This window comes from Trachemys scripta, chromosome 7 (assembly GCF_013100865.1).
Source record: "Trachemys scripta elegans isolate TJP31775 chromosome 7, CAS_Tse_1.0, whole genome shotgun sequence".
Classification (NCBI taxonomy): domain Eukaryota; kingdom Metazoa; phylum Chordata; order Testudines; family Emydidae; genus Trachemys; species Trachemys scripta.
This window is the reverse complement of record NC_048304.1, coordinates 105471005-105489775: the sequence shown is the minus strand read 5'-3', so window position 1 is coordinate 105489775 and position 18771 is coordinate 105471005. Positions and strand designations below refer to the sequence as shown.

Here is an 18771-nt window from a genome sequence, read left to right as displayed (position 1 = left end):
ATTTTATAATCTTCAGCAACACACTAATGAAATATTTTTAAAGCAAATTTTAAACTAAAGTCCTGTAGACTAACATGTTCTGAATAAATATTACATTAATGCACAACTGTTTTTGTCAGTAAATTCAGAAACTGACAGTATATACCTGGGGGGTGGGGAGTGCAAATGCCTGTTAAATGGCTTCATTACCACTTGAACGGCTCTTTAAAAGTTTCAGTGCTGTGCTAGTAGGTCTGGCAGGCTGGAAGACTTTTTCACTTTTAAGTACTAGATCCCCTCTGGAGGAAGACTCACCAGACTGCACCAGCCAGCTGTGGTGGGAGCCTGCAGGAAGGGTCAGACAGGGATAGGGAGAGGTGGGAGGGTGGACACTCCAAAACCCAGGGATGCGGGTGCCCTGAATTTTCAGGTGCCCTACGCAGCCATATGCCTAAGGACAGCCCTGATGATTACCTGTTCTGTTCATTCCCTTTGGGGCACCTGGCATTGGCCACTGTCAGAAGACAGGATACTGAGCTAGATGGACCTTTGGTCTGACCCAGTATGACCGTTCTTATGTTCTTGTGATGAACTGTTCCTGGTTTTAGTTGCTCTGTTAACACACCAGGATGCAGACAAAGGATCGGAGACATGGTAGTGGGCATTTTGTCAGCGGCTTGCTGCCCTCAGAAGGCAGCAGCAGTCAGTCTTGGTGAGGAGATCACGCACACTGGATATTAACATGGCTGAGTGGAGACAGGTGAGTAGTTGCAATTGCTGTGGATTCCCCCTATGCTGACTGGGAGTTCTGGCACAGGATCACAAGCACCGTGTGGTGGGACTACATCATCAAGCAGACCTGGGATGACCAGCAGTGGCTCCAGAACTCTTGCATGAGGAAGGCCACCTTCATGGAGCGGTGTGAGGAGCTTGCCCTCACCCTTCAGTGTTAGGACACACAGATGAGAGAGGCCAGACCAGTCCAGAAGCAGGTTGCTATTGCCATCTGTACTCTGGCTACCCCAGACTGCTATTGGTCAGTGGCAAACCACTTTGGTGTTGGCAAGTCAGCTGTTGGTGCAGTGGTGGTGGAGGTTTGTGAAGTGATTATTGATTATTGACATTTGTTCCTGAAATAATAGTTGGCTTTGAGAGAATGGGGTTCCCCAACTGCCTTGTGACCACTGATGGAACACATGTGCTCATTGTTTGCCTCTCACAAGGAGCATATGGATATGTCAGCCAGAGAGGATACAACTTGTTCATTCTTCAGGCTTTGGTCAGCTGTAAAGGCAGGTTCATGAACACTATCCACTGTTAAGAAGCATGATGCCTGGGTGTTCAGCAGATCTGGCGTTTATCTGTTTGGACAAGAAGGGACCTTATTCCCTCCAAATAATATGCTTATTAAAGGGGTTTCTATGCCCACTGTTATTTTAGAGAACGCAACCTATCCTCTACTGTCCTATCTTATGAAACCCTACCCTGATGTCAGAGCACCTTTCAGAAGAAAGTTTAATTACTTAATTTAATCCTGAGCAGTTTCAGGAAGGTGGTAAAATGTTTATTTGGCTGACTGGTGGCAAGATGGCACTGCCTACAAACCTGTTCAGATGCTAATGTGCCCACTGTCATTTTTATTATTGAGGCATGCTGCACACTACACAGCAATTGTGAGGATAAATAGGAGAGCTTTCACCAGGAATGGGTTCAAGACATGGCTGGCTTGAAGGCCTGATACAGGTAACCAGAAACCTGTCATTACTGGGGATGGATCCAGGAGAGCAAAGGAATTAAGTGATGTCTTGTGTGCCCACATGTAGCGGGGCGGCCTGGCTCCCAGGCGCCCCTGGAAGGGACGAGCCAGAACAGCCGCCAGAGTGGGCGGACCCACCTCCGCCTGTCCCCGCCCCCCAGAAGTCAAGGGGCGGGACAGGAAGTATAAAGGCCAAGCCACAGCGCTCAGTAGCTGGTCGGCAGTGGGAGAGGACAGACGCGGGTGCCTGAGCTCCCGCGGGCCTGAGCCTGCCGAGAGCCCGGTATCCTGAGGAGGACTGGCCGAGCCTGCCGAGAGCCCGGTATCCTGAGGAGCGGTCTGAGCTTCCCCCCGCCGAGGGCCCAGAGGGAGCGACAAACCTACCTGGTGCTCGGGGCCCGGAGGAGCCCATGATCTGGGACACGGCAAACGAAACTCAGGAGGAACAGGTACCCATGGAGGAGGAGATGGGAAGTGGCCCGGGGATAGCAGACCCCGAACCCATGTCAGTGTGTTGCAGTCAGGATCCTCACTGACTGCGCGGCAGACGAACTGCTGTGGATAGGGCCCCGGGCTGGAACACAGTGGAGTGGGTGGGCCTGTGTTCCCCCCTGCCACCCCACGCCGGGTGGCAGTCTCTCCTCCTCCTCCTGGGCTACAGGGCCTGGGCCTCTGACAGACTATTTGTTTGCTGCCCTGCCCTGACCTAGAGCCTGGGCTAACCCAAACTGACCCAGCCTCTACTACAAGGCCTGGGCTGCTGATTGACTATTGGTTTGCTGCCCCGCCCTGATCCAGGGCCGGGGCTGTTACTTGTGTGCTCAGCCCCTGCCCAAAGGCCTGAGCCCTGAACTGTTAATTGTGTGCTCAGCCCCTGCCCAAGGGCCTGAGCCCTGAACTGTTATTCGCTTTGTAGCGGGGCGGCCTGGCTCCCAGGCGCCCCAGGAAGGGACGAGCCCCACCCCGGAACTACTACACCACATCCTTGTGTTGCAGGGAGAGATGCATGGGAAATCTGACACAATGTGGTGTTTTAGTACACACACCAATTTATCAATTTGTTATTGCTTTTATGTGATTCTGAATGACCTATTAAAATCTTTGGATAAATCTTTCTGCCTTTTCCTTGCCTCCAAAGCACTTGCATATCGATGTAGTGTAGAACCAAGCACTTTATTATAAAAATTATATAGTATTAAAGTAATAAATAAAATACAGCAGGAACCAATGCAGGCAGCACAGTTGCCAACAAGTAAAGTGTGAAAATTGCCACAAAATCAAAAAGTGCTAAGTGTAGTAGCAGTGACGCCATTCAGTGAAATTTCACTGGTAATGGAAATGCACATTGTCAGTTGATCACGTTTTTTTTTTACCTGATGAAGTCACAAGGGTTGACTGCATGGACTGATGCATAACCCAGTCCACCCCAGAATTGGCCAGTGCATGCATTGGCTGCAGGACATGGTAGTGTGAAAGAAAGTCCACACTGGTGCTTGTATCTGCAGCTTACTGGCCAACAGGGAGAGCAACCACTAAAATAGCTCCCTCTGGTGCTTTGGTCATGCTCAAGGTACTCTGTGACCAGTTTTTCCTTCCTCTCCTTGTCTTGCTGCAGTTGTTTCTGCTGAAACTCAAGGTGCCTGTCCAACCTGTGTCGAAAGTCGTCATGCATTTCTAGCAGCAGGTTATCCATGAACCTTTTTCTTCCCCCCTCTGGTTCAAGAGCTGGGAGGCGTGGATGGCTAAATCGACCCGTTAGAGGTGGATCACAATGAAAAAGTATATTCTATTTTTGACCAAGGAAAGAAAGAAACATGTTTCCCTCTTTATGTTTTGTGTTACAGCAGACCACAAGTTAATACTTCTATGTGCTTTTGCTTGATATGCCTTCATTTCATCTCTGTACATCTGCCAGTTGCATCTCAGGTCCACAGAAATTATGGCAGGTATTTCATATTTAATTTATTTTAAAAATCTTGAGAAAAGCTTAATGGGCATGGCTGGGGGCAGAAGAGGGCAGGGCCAAAAGACTAGGGGCCTGTTAGCAGTTAAGGTCTTAACAATATTTCAGGCACCAGTAGCACTGGAGGACATTAATCTGCCAGAGATCCCAAATTGGAAGAGGAAACAATTTTTCCAGCTCTTTGATAGAAGACTGTTTATACCAGGGGTCTCAAACACACGGCCCATGGGTCGCATGCGGCCCGTGGGGCTATTTCATGCGGCCCGCCAAGCGCCCCGCGCCCATCCCCCCCCAGCCTACCTCCAGGCCATGGGTGGGCAAACTATGCCCACGGGATTGCCCCTTTCGAACCCTGCGCCGCTCCTTGAAGCGGCTGGCATCACGTCCCTGCGGTCGCGGGGCTGGGGTGGGGGGCAGCAGAGGGCTCCATGTGTTGCCCTGGTTTCCAGGCACCGCCCTCCCACAGCTCCCATTGGCCGGGAACGGGGAACCGCGGCCAATGGGAGCTTCGGGTGAGGTACCTAGAGGAGTGGCAAGCTCTGTCTCCCCACCCCCAGGGGCCGCAGGGACATGGATCCAGCTGCTTCGTGGAGCGGAGTGGGGTGGGGCCAGGGCCGGCAGGCAGCCTGCCCTGTCCTCAGTGTGTGCCACTGCCACCCCGGAGCTGCTTTAGGTAAGTGGCTCCGGGCCAGAGCCCGAAGCCCTCCTGCACCCCGCCCCCCAAATCCCTGCCCTGAACCCGCTGCCTGCACCCCAATCCCCTGCCCTGAGCCCCCTGCTGCATCCCACACCCCTTCTGCACCCCAACTCCCTGCCCTGAGCCCCCTGCCTGAACCCCAACCCCCTTCTGCACCCCAACCCCTTGCCCTGAGCCCCCTGCCTGAACCCCAACCCTCTGCCACACCCTGCACTCCCTCCTGCACCCTACACCCCAACTCCCTGCCCTGCACTCCCTCCTGCACACCACACCCCAACTCCCTGCCCTGAGCCCTCTGCCACACCCTGCACACCTCCTGCACTCCCTGCCCTGAGCCCCCTGCCACACCCCTCCTTCTCCCTCTGGGGGCAGGGAGGGGGCAGAGTTGGGGTGGGGACTTCAGGGAAGGGGTTGGAATGGGGGTGGAGAAGGGGTGGGAAGAGGCGGGGCAGGGCGGGGCCTCATGGAAGGGTGGAGTGGGGGCTGGGCCAAGGACAGCGAGGGGGTGTGTGTCAGTGATGCGGCCCTCGGGCCAATGAACTAGTCCTCATGTGGCCCTCCTGCTCATTTGAGTTTGAGACTCCTGGTTTATACATATCAAGGAGTTATTTTATTTGCAGTGTAGTTGTTGGTCCCAGGATAGGGCTAGTAAGCTATAGGGGTGGACATGGGAAGGTTGCCCAGCCCAGGAATTCCTCTGACTGCCTTGAGCTCCTTTTGTTCAAAAAATTCTCAAGCATCATCAGCCAGGAGTGGGGAAGAAATTGGGCAAACATAAACAGGATGCAGAACTTTGTAACAACAGATTTGCCTTTTCTCCCTCACATGCACCTCTTCCTCTTTCCAGATAGCATGCTGTGAACCGAGAGCACCAGAAGATCAAGCACTGCTAGCACCAAGGGACTTTCCTACATAATTCAGCCAGTGGGATTGATAATACATTCTGTATAGGACACTGCTTTAATGTGACTACTGGTATAACAGGTGTGTAAGTGTGCATGTGTGTATATATATTTACTATTGCATTCATGCTTGCTAAGTATGTAATTCCAGCTTTGAATAAATGTGTTAGCAGCAACCTGTTAAGTCACTAAATCACTAATTACAAGTTGAATTCCGCCCCCCCCCCCCGGCTTGGAATACCTCTTAGATTACACATGGTGTGGGGGGATGAAGAGAGCCAGGGAAATGGCATGGCTTCTGCCCTCAACTGAAGCCAAGGCCAACCCACAGCTTGTAATATCTTCCATAATGATAATTCCGTTGGTTATAAACTGTGTCCTCACTGAAAAGTAAGCAGGTTGGAGCCCATGTTAAAGTGAAACCCATTCTTTAACCTATACCCCCAGCTGGGCAAGCTCACCAAATTCAAAGCAAATAGAAACTGAGGTTAAAGGTTTTTGTGTGTGGATGGTAAGGGGGTTTGGCTAAAACCCAGGTAAAAGCCAAGCTAAGTCTGCAGTACATACATACCCATTGACTCAGTTGGACCTCAGGTCACTTAACTGTCTTGTGTCCCTCTCCCCTTCTGAATATATTAATAATAATATTAATGTCATAAGAGTGTGGCATTAGATAACATTTATGAAACCCTTTGAAAAAGTAAAATGCTATGTAAGTGCTAAATATTCTTAATAATGAAGCATAATAGTTTTGTTTTGGAAGAATTCAGTATGGGGAATTACAATCTTCAAACTACATTTCCCCTACAGTTTCATGATACAGTATATTTCTTCACTTTCTTCCTCTAAACAGCTGTGCTGTGGGAAGTGAGTTAGCTGCTGCTACTCATCCTGGAGGTGGCTGCATTATAGCAACTCTTTTGTCAACAGGACATTGAGCATCCTTGACACTTTTTGGGACTGGTCTTTTTGGTCCTGAGCCAAAGCCCAGTGAAATCACTGGGAGTCTTTCTATTGACTTCAATTTAGCTTCCGGTCAGGCCCTATGTGAGGATTTTGAGAAGTAAATAGATATCCACTAGGGACCAGGATGAGTCCTCCAACTTCTCTTTCGTTTACACCTAAAGCAGATTTTAAAATGGGATTTTTAAAGATAAAGTAATGCTTTAACCCTCAAAGACTTATAGCTGCTGTTATTTGGCACTATGTGTAAGGTTCCTGCTGAGAGGAAGGAGAAGTGAATCGACTGGTTTAGAATAGTTTGAAAGCAGGTAGTTATATCCATTGTAGGATGTCTTTTTAGTCTGGAACATTTTATGAATTTATAAATGGAGACTGGGAGAAGTATTGCCATGGAACAATTATACTCCGTGCAGAAATGGCTGAAAATCCTGTAGAAGAGGATATATGTGAAGTTATAGACAACTTAATAAAGGGTCCTGTGTATCACAATTTTCACTGTACATGAGAGATGTGTAGTATTTTATAGAGGATTATATTTCTTGAGCTACTAATTCTGAAAACTCTTGGGTCACAAGATTTCTTTTTCTTTTCCAACATGTTGCCACTTCTTCAAGTTCAAATACATGAATTCAGTTTGAGCGGATAGATATTTGTACTGAAGATCTATTTATGGTTGTGTTCTCCTATGTACTAGCTAGGGGAGACAGCTCTTTGTTAATCTGATTGGGATTATTTAATTGATATGTTTATCCAGAGTAGTCAACAAATTCAGACAACATAGTGTAGCTAGGGAATCGAGACAAAAGCCGGAACAGAAACTCAGAGGAGTCTGAAACATTGTGCTACTTTCCATACTCAAGAGTTGCTGCTGGAGTGAAGTCTACATTTGAAATGGGATACAATAGATCTGTACCTGGCACCTCTATTATTTTACCATGAAATGAAATTGTCTTGCTGTAGTTCCCACATACCCAAGACAGGAGAACCTGAGGACTAAACTAGTTGTTTAAATGCAGAAGTTGCCTTGCACTCAGAGATGGCTGTTGTGAAACTTCTTTTAATATCTGTTACAGCAGATTGCTCACATCTGGTGAACCATTTGAATTAGAGAACTGCCAACCCTACATTGCAGAAGCCCGGAAAAAAGGGTTCCGGATTTGTCAAAAGTCATAGTACTTTGCAAGGCGCTTAAGACACAAATTAACCTCTTTTGTCTTCTATATGCAAATGTTTGCAAAAACTCCAAAACTCTGCTTTCATTATATTTCTAGACATAAGGCCTTACAGTTCTACAAATACTTAGTGTTTCCTAGCAGCCTGCTCTAGCTGACTTTGGCTTTCCAAGCTATTAGGGTTTCTGTGTTTCACCCCTTTGACTCTCTTTTCATACCACTGACCACTCTACTCTTAAGCTTGTCTACACTGGCAAGTTTCTGTGCAGTAAAGCAGCTTTCTGTAGTGTAATTCCAAGGTGTACACACTGCCAAACTACTTAGCGTGCAGAAACTGCGCAGTTGCAGCGCTGTAAAAAAGCCACTCCGACAACATCCTTGTCGATTACAGCGCTGCAATTGGCCTCCGGGAGGTGTCCCACAATGCCTGTTCTAGCCTCTCTGGTCATCGGATTGAACTCTACTGCCCTGCTCTCAGGTGACCAACTGTGAACCTCACCCCTTAAATTCCTTGGGAATTTTGAAAGTCCCCTTCCTGTTTGCTCGGTGATGTGTGCAGTGGTCTCAGCGCATTTTCCAGGTGACCATGCCTGCTCCACACACCAGGCGATCCCCCGCTTGGAGCAATGCCAAGCTGCTGGACCTCATCAGCATTTGGGGAGAGGAGGCTGTCCAGTCCCAGCTGCACTCCAGCCATAGGAAATATGTTACCTATGGACAGATTTCACGATGCATGACAGAGAGGGGTCATGACTGGGACACACTGCAGTGCAGGGTCAAAGTGAAGGAGCTGTGGAATGCCTATGACAAGGCACGGGAGGCAAACCCCCGCTCCAGTGCTGCGCCCATGAGCTGCCGGTTCTACAAAGAGCTGGATGCGATACTCGGGGGGCGACCCCATCTCCACTGTGAAGGCCACTGTGGATACTTTGGTGGCTCATGTGCCAGTTGAGAGTGGACCAAGCCAGGAGGAGGAAATCTGGATGAGGATGTGGATGGGAGAGAGGGACCCAGAGGCAGAGGACGACTCGGAGGTCAGAGATGCATGCAGCTAGGAGCTCTTCTCTACCCCGGAGGAGGCTAGCCAGTCACAGCTGTCAGAGCTTGGAAAAGTGCAAACTGGAGAGGAGGCCCCTGGTAAGTGGCTTTGATTTTGGGAATCGCTGAAGCGAGTTATTGGGGGCAGGATGGTTGCAGAAAGCAGGCTTGTGTCTGTATGATGCGCATACCACCACATGCCTTGTCTGAGTGGCGGAACAGGGTGTTGATTGACTCCCTCACTTCACGGGAATCTGTCTCAGAGAGCTCCACGAAGATCTCTCTCATGGAGATAATGGGCAATCTGCTGCCGCAGGTTCTTTGGCAGAGCTGCTTTGTTTCTTGCCCCATTTAAGGGTAACTTTCCCGCGCCACTCTGCCGTCATGGCATTAAGGGGTAGGCAGGGTCTCCCAGGATCACAATGGACATTTCAACTTCCCCTATGGTGATTTTCTAGTCCGGGAAGAAAGTCTCTGCTTGCAGCTTCCTGAACAGGCCAGTGTTCCGAAAGATGTGTGAGTCATGCACCTTTCCAGACCAGCCTGCAATAATGTCTGTGAAATGCCCACAGTGATCCACAAGTGCCTGGAGAACCATTGAGAAATACCCCTTCCAATTAACGTACTCAGTGGCTAGATGGTCTGGTGCCAGAATTGGAATATGCGTGCCATTTATCGCCCCCCTGCAGTTAGGGAAGCCCATTTGTGCAAAGCCATCCACAATATCACGCAAATTGCCCAGAGTCACGGTCTTTCGGAGCAGGATGCAATTAATGGCCCTCCATGCTGCCGTCAACACGAGTCCAACGGTCAACTTTCCCACTTCGAACTGTTTTGCAACATATCAGTAGCCATCTGAAGTAGCCAGCTTCCATAGTGCAATCACCATGTACTCCTCCAACAACAGGGCAGCTCTCATTCTTGTGTCTTTCCGCCGCAGGGCTGGGGCGAGCTCATCACACAGTCCCATGAATGTGGCTTTCCTCATCCAAAAGTTCTGCAGCCACTGGTCATCATCCCAGACGTGCACGATGATATGATCCCACCACTCAGTGCTTGTTTCCCGAGCCCAAAAGCAGTGTTCCACTGTGGTCAGAACCTCTGTGAATGCCACAAGCAATCTCGTGTCATAGCTACTACATGTGGTGAGATCCATGTCGCACTCCTCTTGCCTTTGTAGCTTAAGGAATAACTCCACTGCCACTCATGATGTGTTAGGGAGAGCAAGCAGCATATTGGTCAACAGTGCGGGATCCATTTCTGCAGACCGAAGAGGCAGAGCACGCAGTACACAAACCATTGAAAGATGGCGCCAAATGCGGATGGAAGCACAGGGATCGCTAGGATGCAAAGCAATGCATCATGGGGCATTGGGACAGGACCCAGGATGCCCCGCAACCCCCCTCCACCTTCCCACAAGTCTTAGCGGCAGAAGAGAAAGAGGTGCTCTGTGGGATAGCTGCCCAGAGTGCACTGCTCTGAATACCACTGCAAGTGCCACAAGTGTGAACGCCGCTATTGCACAGGCAGCTGACAGTTTGACACACAACAGTGGTTTCCCTTCAGCGCTCTCTGAGTAGTGATGTAACTGCCAGCGATGTAACAGAATTTTCTTGTTCCTTTCAATGTTTTCATAATGCAACATTTTTAAACATGTAAATTAACAGAAGCTTGAGGATTTAACATCAAGGTAGCCTCAAAACGCTGTCATCACTCTGCCACTGAGGTAGTGGCATGTTTGGTTGATTCTTGGTGGATGGTGGTATTGTAGTATAGCGAAAAGGAGGTGAGCTTGATGGCTGCCCATACCTGAAGGGAGTCTAGACTCCTATGTCCTGATTTTCCCCCTATGTTATAGCTAGTTTATGGATTTTAATTTGTTCCTTACACTATTTTGTCTCTGGTCAGTTGCAGATTTATTTGTTTTACCTTTATGGAGATGTTTCAGGCCTCCCCAGACAGTTCACATTATTTTATCAGCTTTTCTAATGGCTATGCTTTTTGTCATTGACCTTTAAAGAAATCAGGGAAGGCTTTCTCTATTGCTTTCCCTATCTTTCCCTTCTGCTTTATTTTTGGCTTCTAACTTCCCTTCTTGTAGTCCTTTATCTTCTGATTCCTCTCTCTTTCTTTTCCTTGACTCTCTCCCTTTTTTCTCCACCTCTCCTTCTTTTTCCTTCATTGTCATTTTGCTGTGACAAACCTGCATAGAGCAATTGCAGTGATCTATGCTGTGCTGGCCATCTGGGATGGGAAGATACTCCCAACTCATGAAGTCTCCAAATTGTAGGCAGACTCTGGATTCCAGCACCTGCTGGCCTATTTATGTATCTATGTATGTTACTTCTCTGTTGACAATGAACCCCAGAATCCTTTGCCTGTAGAATGTCTGTCCAGCTGAGAAAGGCCTCTAGGAATCCCTGGTCATTCTGGTCTTAAAGAACCAATGAGTTGAGATGCCCTATTGTTATGTGATTGTGCCAACTTCCTTTCCTTCTATTTCAGTGGACGAACAAGAATACTAAGAATAATGTATTGTGTATTAAAATGTTCTAAACCAGTGCTCCAATGGTGATAGCCAAGTATCCCCTTAAGCCTCATCTCTGCATAGCTGACATTATATCAGTTTTCTAACTCTTGATCTCCTTTGGTTCTTTGTTGTCTTTTTTTAAACAATTTTTTTCTCTCCCCTGTCCCCTTCCCTAGTGGGTTACATGTTGCTTGAAGCGATCAGGAGCCTACATTGCTGGTTCCATGGACATGCACTGCTTGTGCTTTTGTAGCAGATCCTGTGGTGGGTGAAAAAGGAGAAAATTCTTAGGCCAGTAGGCTGCTGCTAGAGCCTACATGTGAGCTGCTCCTACATCTGACTGCCTTCTGAAAAAGGAGGGAAAGTGACTGGCTTTTCTGTCATTGCTTTCCCCACAGGAGCATACATACACTGGGGAGGTAAAGTTGAAGATTGTTTAGCTTTCCCCACCCTGATTGCTCCTCTGCTCTCCCTTGTCCCCTGTCCTGATTAATCTGGTGCCCCTTGGCTTGAGATAGTCTCTTATTTTTCCAGTTCAGTTGTATTACCAAGCAGTAAAGATTGGAGGCAAGAGGGAAGGATCTGATGGTCCATGCCCGAGCCATCAGTTAGAGGAACTTTTGAGAGCAGATGCCTGGGAAAGGAGGGGGGAAATGTGGTTTTAAAACTCTCTCCTGCAGGATATTCTCCAAGAACAGTCCAAAAATAGAGCCTGACTGAAGGTTAGAATAGCAAAAACAACTCCCCTTGAGGCCATGAGGGTGGAGCATAGGGAGTGTTTATTTCCTCCTCAATAGTTGCGAGACTAGTGTTTGAGGAGGAGGAGATCTTTTCTCCTTCAGCAGTTAAAGAGGAGTTTGATAAATCTGAAGTTTGCTGATAAAGACAGTAAGTCCCTGGCACAGCAACCTTGAGGGAAACCCTGCCCTGTCTCCTTTCCCAACAGCTGCAGGTGAGGGAGATTGGTCTTTTAGCCAGGACATTGCCCCTAGACTTCACTAGCTGACCATCAATCTCTGTCTTGCAGAGTAAGTCCTCTGAGTAGTAGGCATCTGGCAAATTCTTCAAGTTCTAGCTAGAATGCAGTATTTTTTTGTTTAAAAGTGAATGAGGAAGGAGAGAGGGATTTTCCCAATATGTGAAACACAGACATATGAAGGACACTGGTGGCAAGAGCCTTGATGACCCAAGAGGAAGGAAAGGAGGAAAGTGAATCAAACTGTCTTCAAACCTTTTTTAAAACTGTTTCCCTCTCAATACTATAGTGTCAACAACCTCATTTTCTTTGGTTTATGGCTGGTATCTTTTTCTTCTCTTTCATCTAAGCATATTAGTTTAGTTGTCAGTCTTTGTTGCAGGCAAACAGCTTGAAAATTCTGAGTAAAAAGATGGTTGGAACAGAACGATTATAGTAGCCAGTCAGAATAGGGAGCTTTGCATATTCACAACTTGGTTACTGAGAAATAACCATATGGTGATTATACAAATGTCTGCATTGTGATTGGTTGTGGGTGTGAGTTGCCTAATCACTACACTCTGGCTGACAGCTAGTATTAAATAGAGTGAAGGGAAATGAGTAACTGAGAAATCTGTGGTTATGCATCACTAACTGTATGGAATCCTTGCACTCTGGCTGAGACAATTCCATCTCATCCTAATGTCCCATATTGGTATAGAAGGAAGCAATTTAGTAACTTGTTTTTTCCCTTAATGTACCCTCAAGCTGACACAAACTTGTCTTTAGCTGATCGAAGCTCTCAGGCATTATGTGCAACATGTAGCAATCATAGAAATAATAGAAATGTATGACTGGAAAGGATCTTAATAGATTACCTAGTCCAGTCCCCTGCACTGAGACAGGACAAAGTATTATATAGACAATCCTTGACAGGTGTTTGTCTAACCTGTTCTTAAAACTGCAATGATGGAGATTCCACAACCTTCCTAGGTAATTCATTCCAATACTTAACCACCTTACACTTAGGAAGTTTCTCCTAATGTCTAACCTAAATCTGTCTTGCTGCAATTTAAGCCCCATTACTTCCTGACCTGTCCTCGGTGGTTAAGGAGAACAAATGTATCACCCTTCTCCTTATAACACCCTTTTATATACTCGAAGACTGTTATCATGTCTCTCCTCAGTCTTCACTTCTCCAGACTAAAACCAAATTTTTTCAATCTTTCCACATGGGTCATATTTTTTAGACCTTTAATAATTTTTGTTGCTCTCCTCTGGACTTTCTTCAGTTTGTCCACATCTTTCCTGAAATGTGTTGCCCAGAACTGGACACAGTAGTCCAGCTGAAGCCTTATCAGTGTTGTGTGGAGTGCAAGAATTACTTTTTGTTTCCTGTTTATATCACGCCTGTTAAAAATTCCCTGAATGATGTTCGCTTTCTTTGCAACAGTATTAAATTGTTGACTCATATTTAGTTTGTGAGTCACTATAACTCCCAGATCCTTTTCTGCGGTACTCTTTCCTACACAGTTATTTCCCATTTTGTATTTATGCAATTGATTATTCCTTCCTAAGTGTAGTACTTTGCATTTGTCCTTGTTGAACTTCATCCAATTTATTTCAGACTATTTCTCCAGTTTGTCAAAATAATTTTGAATTCTAATCCTGTCTTCCAAAGTGCTTGCAATCCCTCCCAGTTAAGTATTATTCACAGACTTTATAAGTGTACTCTCTATGCTATTATCCAAATCATTTATGAACATATTGACTAAAACCAGACCTAGGACAGATTCCTTTGGGACCCCACTCCATATGCCCTTCCAGCTTGACTCTGAACCATTGATAACTACTTTCTGAATATGGTTTTCCAACCAGTTATGCATCCACCATATAGTCAGTTCATCTGGGCTATAGTTCCCTAGTTGCTTATAAGAAAGTCACATATACTGCTTCCGCCCATCCACAAATCTTGTTACCCTGTCAAATGAGGATATTAGGTTGGATTTATATTATTTGTTCTTAACAAATCCATGTTGACTGTTACTTATCACCTTATTATCTTCTAGACGCTACAGAGTGACTGTTCAGGTATTTGCTCCATTATCTTTCTGGGCACCAAAGTTAAGCTGACTAGTCTATAATTTCTTGGATTGTCCTTGACCTTTCCCCGCTTTTTATAGATAAGTACTATATATTTGCCCCATTCCCATTCTCTGGGATCTCTCCTGTCTCCATGAGTTCTCAAAGATGAATTGCTGATGGCTCACAATCTCTTCAGCCAGTTCTTTAAGTATTCTTGGATGTATTTCATTAGACCCTCATGACTTGAAGACATCTAACTTGTCTACATACTTCTTAAACTGTTTCTTTCCCTATTGTAGACTCAGATCTTCACTATCTTAGTCCATTCACTGCTAAGCTTTTTGGTGAAAGCTGAAACAAAAAAGGCATTTAACATTGTTGTGTTTTCTTTATTTTCTTTCCTTTCTCATTGAATAATGAGCTTACTATGTCTCCTGGGTTGTCTTCTTGCTTCTAATGTATTTGTAAAATGTTTTCTTGTTACCCTTTTTGTCCCCAGCTAGTTTAATCTCATTTTGTGCCTTGACCTTTCTAATTTTGTCCAGACATGCTTATGTTGGCTTTTTTTATATTGTAGCCCTGCTTGCTTCCTTTATTATATCCTTTCTTATTGGTTTGTTGTTTGTTTTATTATAATAGATAATAGATTTATAGCTTTGTATTACAGTGTTTTGGGCAGTAATGCAAGGACTGTACAGGCCACATCCTGTATGAGCTAAAGCTAATTATCATACATATGTTTGTGGCCTTTTGCATAGATAAGTGGCCAGCCAAGTTCCCCCAGTAAACTTACAAGGTACACCACAAAGAAAATGGAAATCACCACCAACCAGGCAGAAATAACAGAAGTGAGAATGAGCTACTTGGCATTAATACGTATAGATATGCCAGCCTATAGAGTAAGTGTAACGCCAACAGACCCTGGTCGTTGGTGGGCGGGATCGAACCTGGGACCCCTGGAGCTTAGTGCATGAGCCTCTACTGCATGAGCTAAAAGCCAACTGGCTGTTAGCTAAGGCTGCAGAGCAGACTCATTTAATCTCTCTCTTTAAGTGGTCTCAGTGCCACTAGATGGGACAGAACGCCACACCCCGACGGTGTGTGGGTTACATAAGCACCCCCTGATATTGTGGGTCAGGAAATTAAATTTGGACATGGAAGGTAGGCACATAGTGCTCAGGCTCTAAAAGAGGGGCAAACCACCATATTGTTAAGTTGGTTTTTAAGTTAGGTTTTCGGTTAGTTTTTCTTGGGTCTTTCTATAGCTTTCTAGCTCTCTAGCGTCTCCTAAGTTTTTCATCTTCCACTCGATAATTGGGGAATCTGGAGCATAGGACTCTTTTGGCATGCCAGAGATGAGGCTGGTCCTTTGTCTCTTACCACCAGGCTATCAAGGAAGGGAGTGAGTATATTAATATAGGAAGCTTTATAGCCCTGGTCTACACTACAGGGTTAGGTCGAATTTAGCTGTGTTAGGTCGATTTTATAATGAATGCATCTACACAAGCAACCCCATTCCGTTGACCTAAAGGGCTCTTAAAATCAACTTCTGTACTCCTCCCCGGCGAGGGGAGTAGCGCTAAATTCAACCTTGCTGGGTCGAATTTGAGGTAGTGCGGACGCAAATCGACGTTATTGGCCTCCGGGAGTTATCCCAGAGTGTTCGAATGTGACTGCTCTGGACAGCACTTTCAACTCCAATGCACTAGCCAGATACACAGGAAAAGACCCGGGAACTTTTGAATTTCATTTCCTGTTTGGTCAGCATGGTGAGCTCAGCAGCACAGGTGACCATGCAGTCCCCCCAGAATCGCAAACGAGCTCCAGCATGGAGTGAACAGGAGACACTGGATTCGACTGCTGTATGGGGAGAAGAATCTGTGCAGGCAGAATTCCAATGAAAAAGAAGAAATGCTGATATATATGCCAAAATTGCACAGGGCATGATGGACAGAGGCTACAACAGGGACACACAGCAGTGCCACATGAAAGTCAAGAAGCTCAGGCAAGCCTACCAAAAGACAAAGGAGTCAAACGGTCACTCTGGGTCAGAGCCCCATACATGCTGCTTCTATGATCAGCTACATAGCATTCTATGGGGGGACCCTACCACTATCCCACCACTGTCGGTGGACACCTGCAAGGGGGGAGTCTCATGCAACATGGAGGAGGATTTTGTGGATGAGGAAGAGGAGGAGGAGGAGAATGCGCAGTAGGCAAGCATTGAATCCATTCTCCCTGGCAGCCAGGACCTTTTCATCACCCTGGAGCCAATACCCTCCTAAGGCGGGATCCCCAAACCTGAAGGCGGAGAAGGCACCTCTGATGAGTGCACATTTGTAACTACAGTATAGGGTTTAAAAGCAATTGTGTTTAATGTTTGATTTGCCCGGAAGACTTGGGATGCATTCACGGCCAGTACAGCTACTGGAAAAGTCTGTTAACGTGTCTGGGGATGGAGCAGGAATCCTCCAGGGACATCTCCATGAAGCTCTTCTGGAGGTACTCTGAAAGCCTTTGCAGAAGTTTTCTGGGGAGGGCTGCCTTATTTCGTCCTCCATGGTAGGACATTTTACCATGCCAAGCCAGTAGCAAGTAGTCTGGAATCATTGCAGCATAAAGCATGGCAGCGAATGGTCCTAGGTTTTGGTCACATTCAAGTAACGTTCGGTCTATATCTTTCTATGTTAGCCTCAGGAGAGTGATATCATTCATGGTCACATGGTTGAAATAGGGGAATTTTTGTAAGGGAACAGTAAAAGGACCCCGTAGATGCTGGGCTGTTTGCGCTTGGCTAAAAGGGATCATCCCTGAGAATAGCCACGTGGCGGGGGGGAGTGGTGATGGGATCATCCCAAATAGCCACGCAGAGGAATGGGAGGAGGTGTGTGCTGCACATCCACCCAAAAACTGCAGCCCCTCCTTTTAAATGGCAAACCCAACCGGCATTGCTTGCTATGGCAAAGGAGGGTGCTGCGGTGTGAAAACATTACCACATGTTATGAAGGCGTTAGAAGCCAAACCCGCGTACCCTTTGGCTTACCATGGCTGCCTAGAAACTGAATTATGTTGCCCAGCCATGTGTGATGTGTCACCATACTGGCAGGCGCTCAATTTAAAAGGCAAAATGCAATCTTGTACCTAAAGCACATGTGCTGTCTGCTGTGAATTGCTTGATTCATTGTGAAAGAGTCTCCCTTTTGTTCTCAGAAATGTATCATCTTAAATTTTACTTTCCCTTTTTATCCCCCCGCAGGTGCAAATGTTTCTATGCTCCTCCTATCATCTCCGTCCCTGAGGTTATCGCAGATTAGAAGGCAAAAAAAATGCACTCGCGATGACATGTAGTCCTCCTGCACTGATAGGACACAGCTGATTGCATGGAGGCATTCAGTGGCAGAGTCCAGGAAAGCATTAAATGAGCATGATGAGAAGAGGCAGGATGCAATGCTGAGGCTAATGGGGGAGCAAACGGACGTGCTCAGGCGTCTGGTGGAGCTTCAGGAAAGCCAACAAGAGCACAAACCGCAGCTGCATCCACTATACAGCCGCCTGCCCTCCTCCCCAAGTTCCATATCATCCTCACCCAGATGCCCAAGAATGCAGAGGGGAGGGAGGCTCCTGGCACCCAGCCACTCCACTCCAGAGGATGGCCCAAGCAACAGAAGGCTGTCATTCAAACAGTTTTGATTTGTAGTGTGGCTACAATAAGCAATGTGGCCTTGTCCTCCCCTCCTCCACCACCCCACCTGGGCTACCTTATCAGTTATCTCCCTTTTTTGTTTAATAATAAAGAAAGAATGCATGATTTCAAAATAATAGTGACTTTATTTCCTTTGCCAGCTGTGATCAAAGGGGAGAGGGTGTTTGGCTTACAGGGAATTAAAATCAACAAAGGGGACGGGTTTGCATCGAGAAGAAACACGCACAACTGTCACACCATAGCCTGGCCAGTCATGAAACTGGTTTTCAAAGCCTCTGATGCGCAGTGCACCTAGCTGTGCTCTTCTAATTGCCCTGGTGTCTGGCTGTTCAAAATTGGTAGCCAGGCGATTTGCCTCAACCTCCCACCCTGCCATAAACATCTGCCCCTTACTCTCACAAATATTATGGAGCACACAGCAAGCAGTAATAACAATGGGAATATTGGTTGTGCAGAGGTATAACCTAGTCAGCAAACAGTGCCAGCGAGCTTTTAAACGTCCAAAGACACATTCTACTACCATTCTGCACTTGCTCAGCCTATAGTTGAACTGCTCCTTACTACTGTCCAGGCTGTCTGGGTATGGCTTCATGAGCCACGGGAGCAAGGGGTAGGCTGGGTCTCCAAGGATAACTATTGGCATTTCAATATCTCCAACAGTAATTTTCTGGTCTGGGAAGTAAGTCCCTTCTTGCAGCTGCTCAAACAGCCTGGAGTTCCTCAAGATGTGAGCGTCATGCACCTTTCCCGACCATCCCACGTTGATGTCAGTGAAACATCCCTTGTGATCCACCAGTGCTTGCAGCACCATTGAGAAATACCCCTTGAGGTTTATGTACTGGTTGGCAAGGTGGTCTAGTGCCAACAGGACCGGCCTTAGCAAGAGCGGGGCCCGATTACTGGGGGCGGGGCTTGTAGCAAGCCCCGCCCCCAGGACCCGAGCCGCGCCATGGGGGGGGGACGGGACGGGGGGACCCGAGCCGCGCCGCGGGGGGGGGCGCCGCGCGGCCGGGAGGGGGACGGCGGGG

The 18771-nt window shown here is 47.0% G+C and overlaps 1 long non-coding RNA gene across 16 annotated transcripts in view; it reads left to right on the top strand.

Moving 5' to 3' along the window:
* The window catches only part of LOC117880695, a 48406-nt gene extending 31067 nt beyond the window's left edge, over window positions 1-17339 (top strand). For 11 of the 16 annotated variants that reach the window (XR_004646582.1, XR_004646580.1, XR_004646587.1 and 8 more), the window contains 3 exons: window positions 3583-3681; window positions 5243-5379; window positions 17297-17339. This is a non-coding gene — a long non-coding RNA (uncharacterized LOC117880695). Of the gene's footprint in view, window positions 1-518; window positions 740-2142; window positions 2185-3579; window positions 3682-5242; window positions 5380-17296 lie in introns of those variants that run through there. The other 5 variants (XR_004646584.1, XR_004646586.1, XR_004646593.1 and 2 more) reach the window with 3 other exon arrangements.
* Window positions 17340-18771: the final 1432 nt, after the last annotated feature.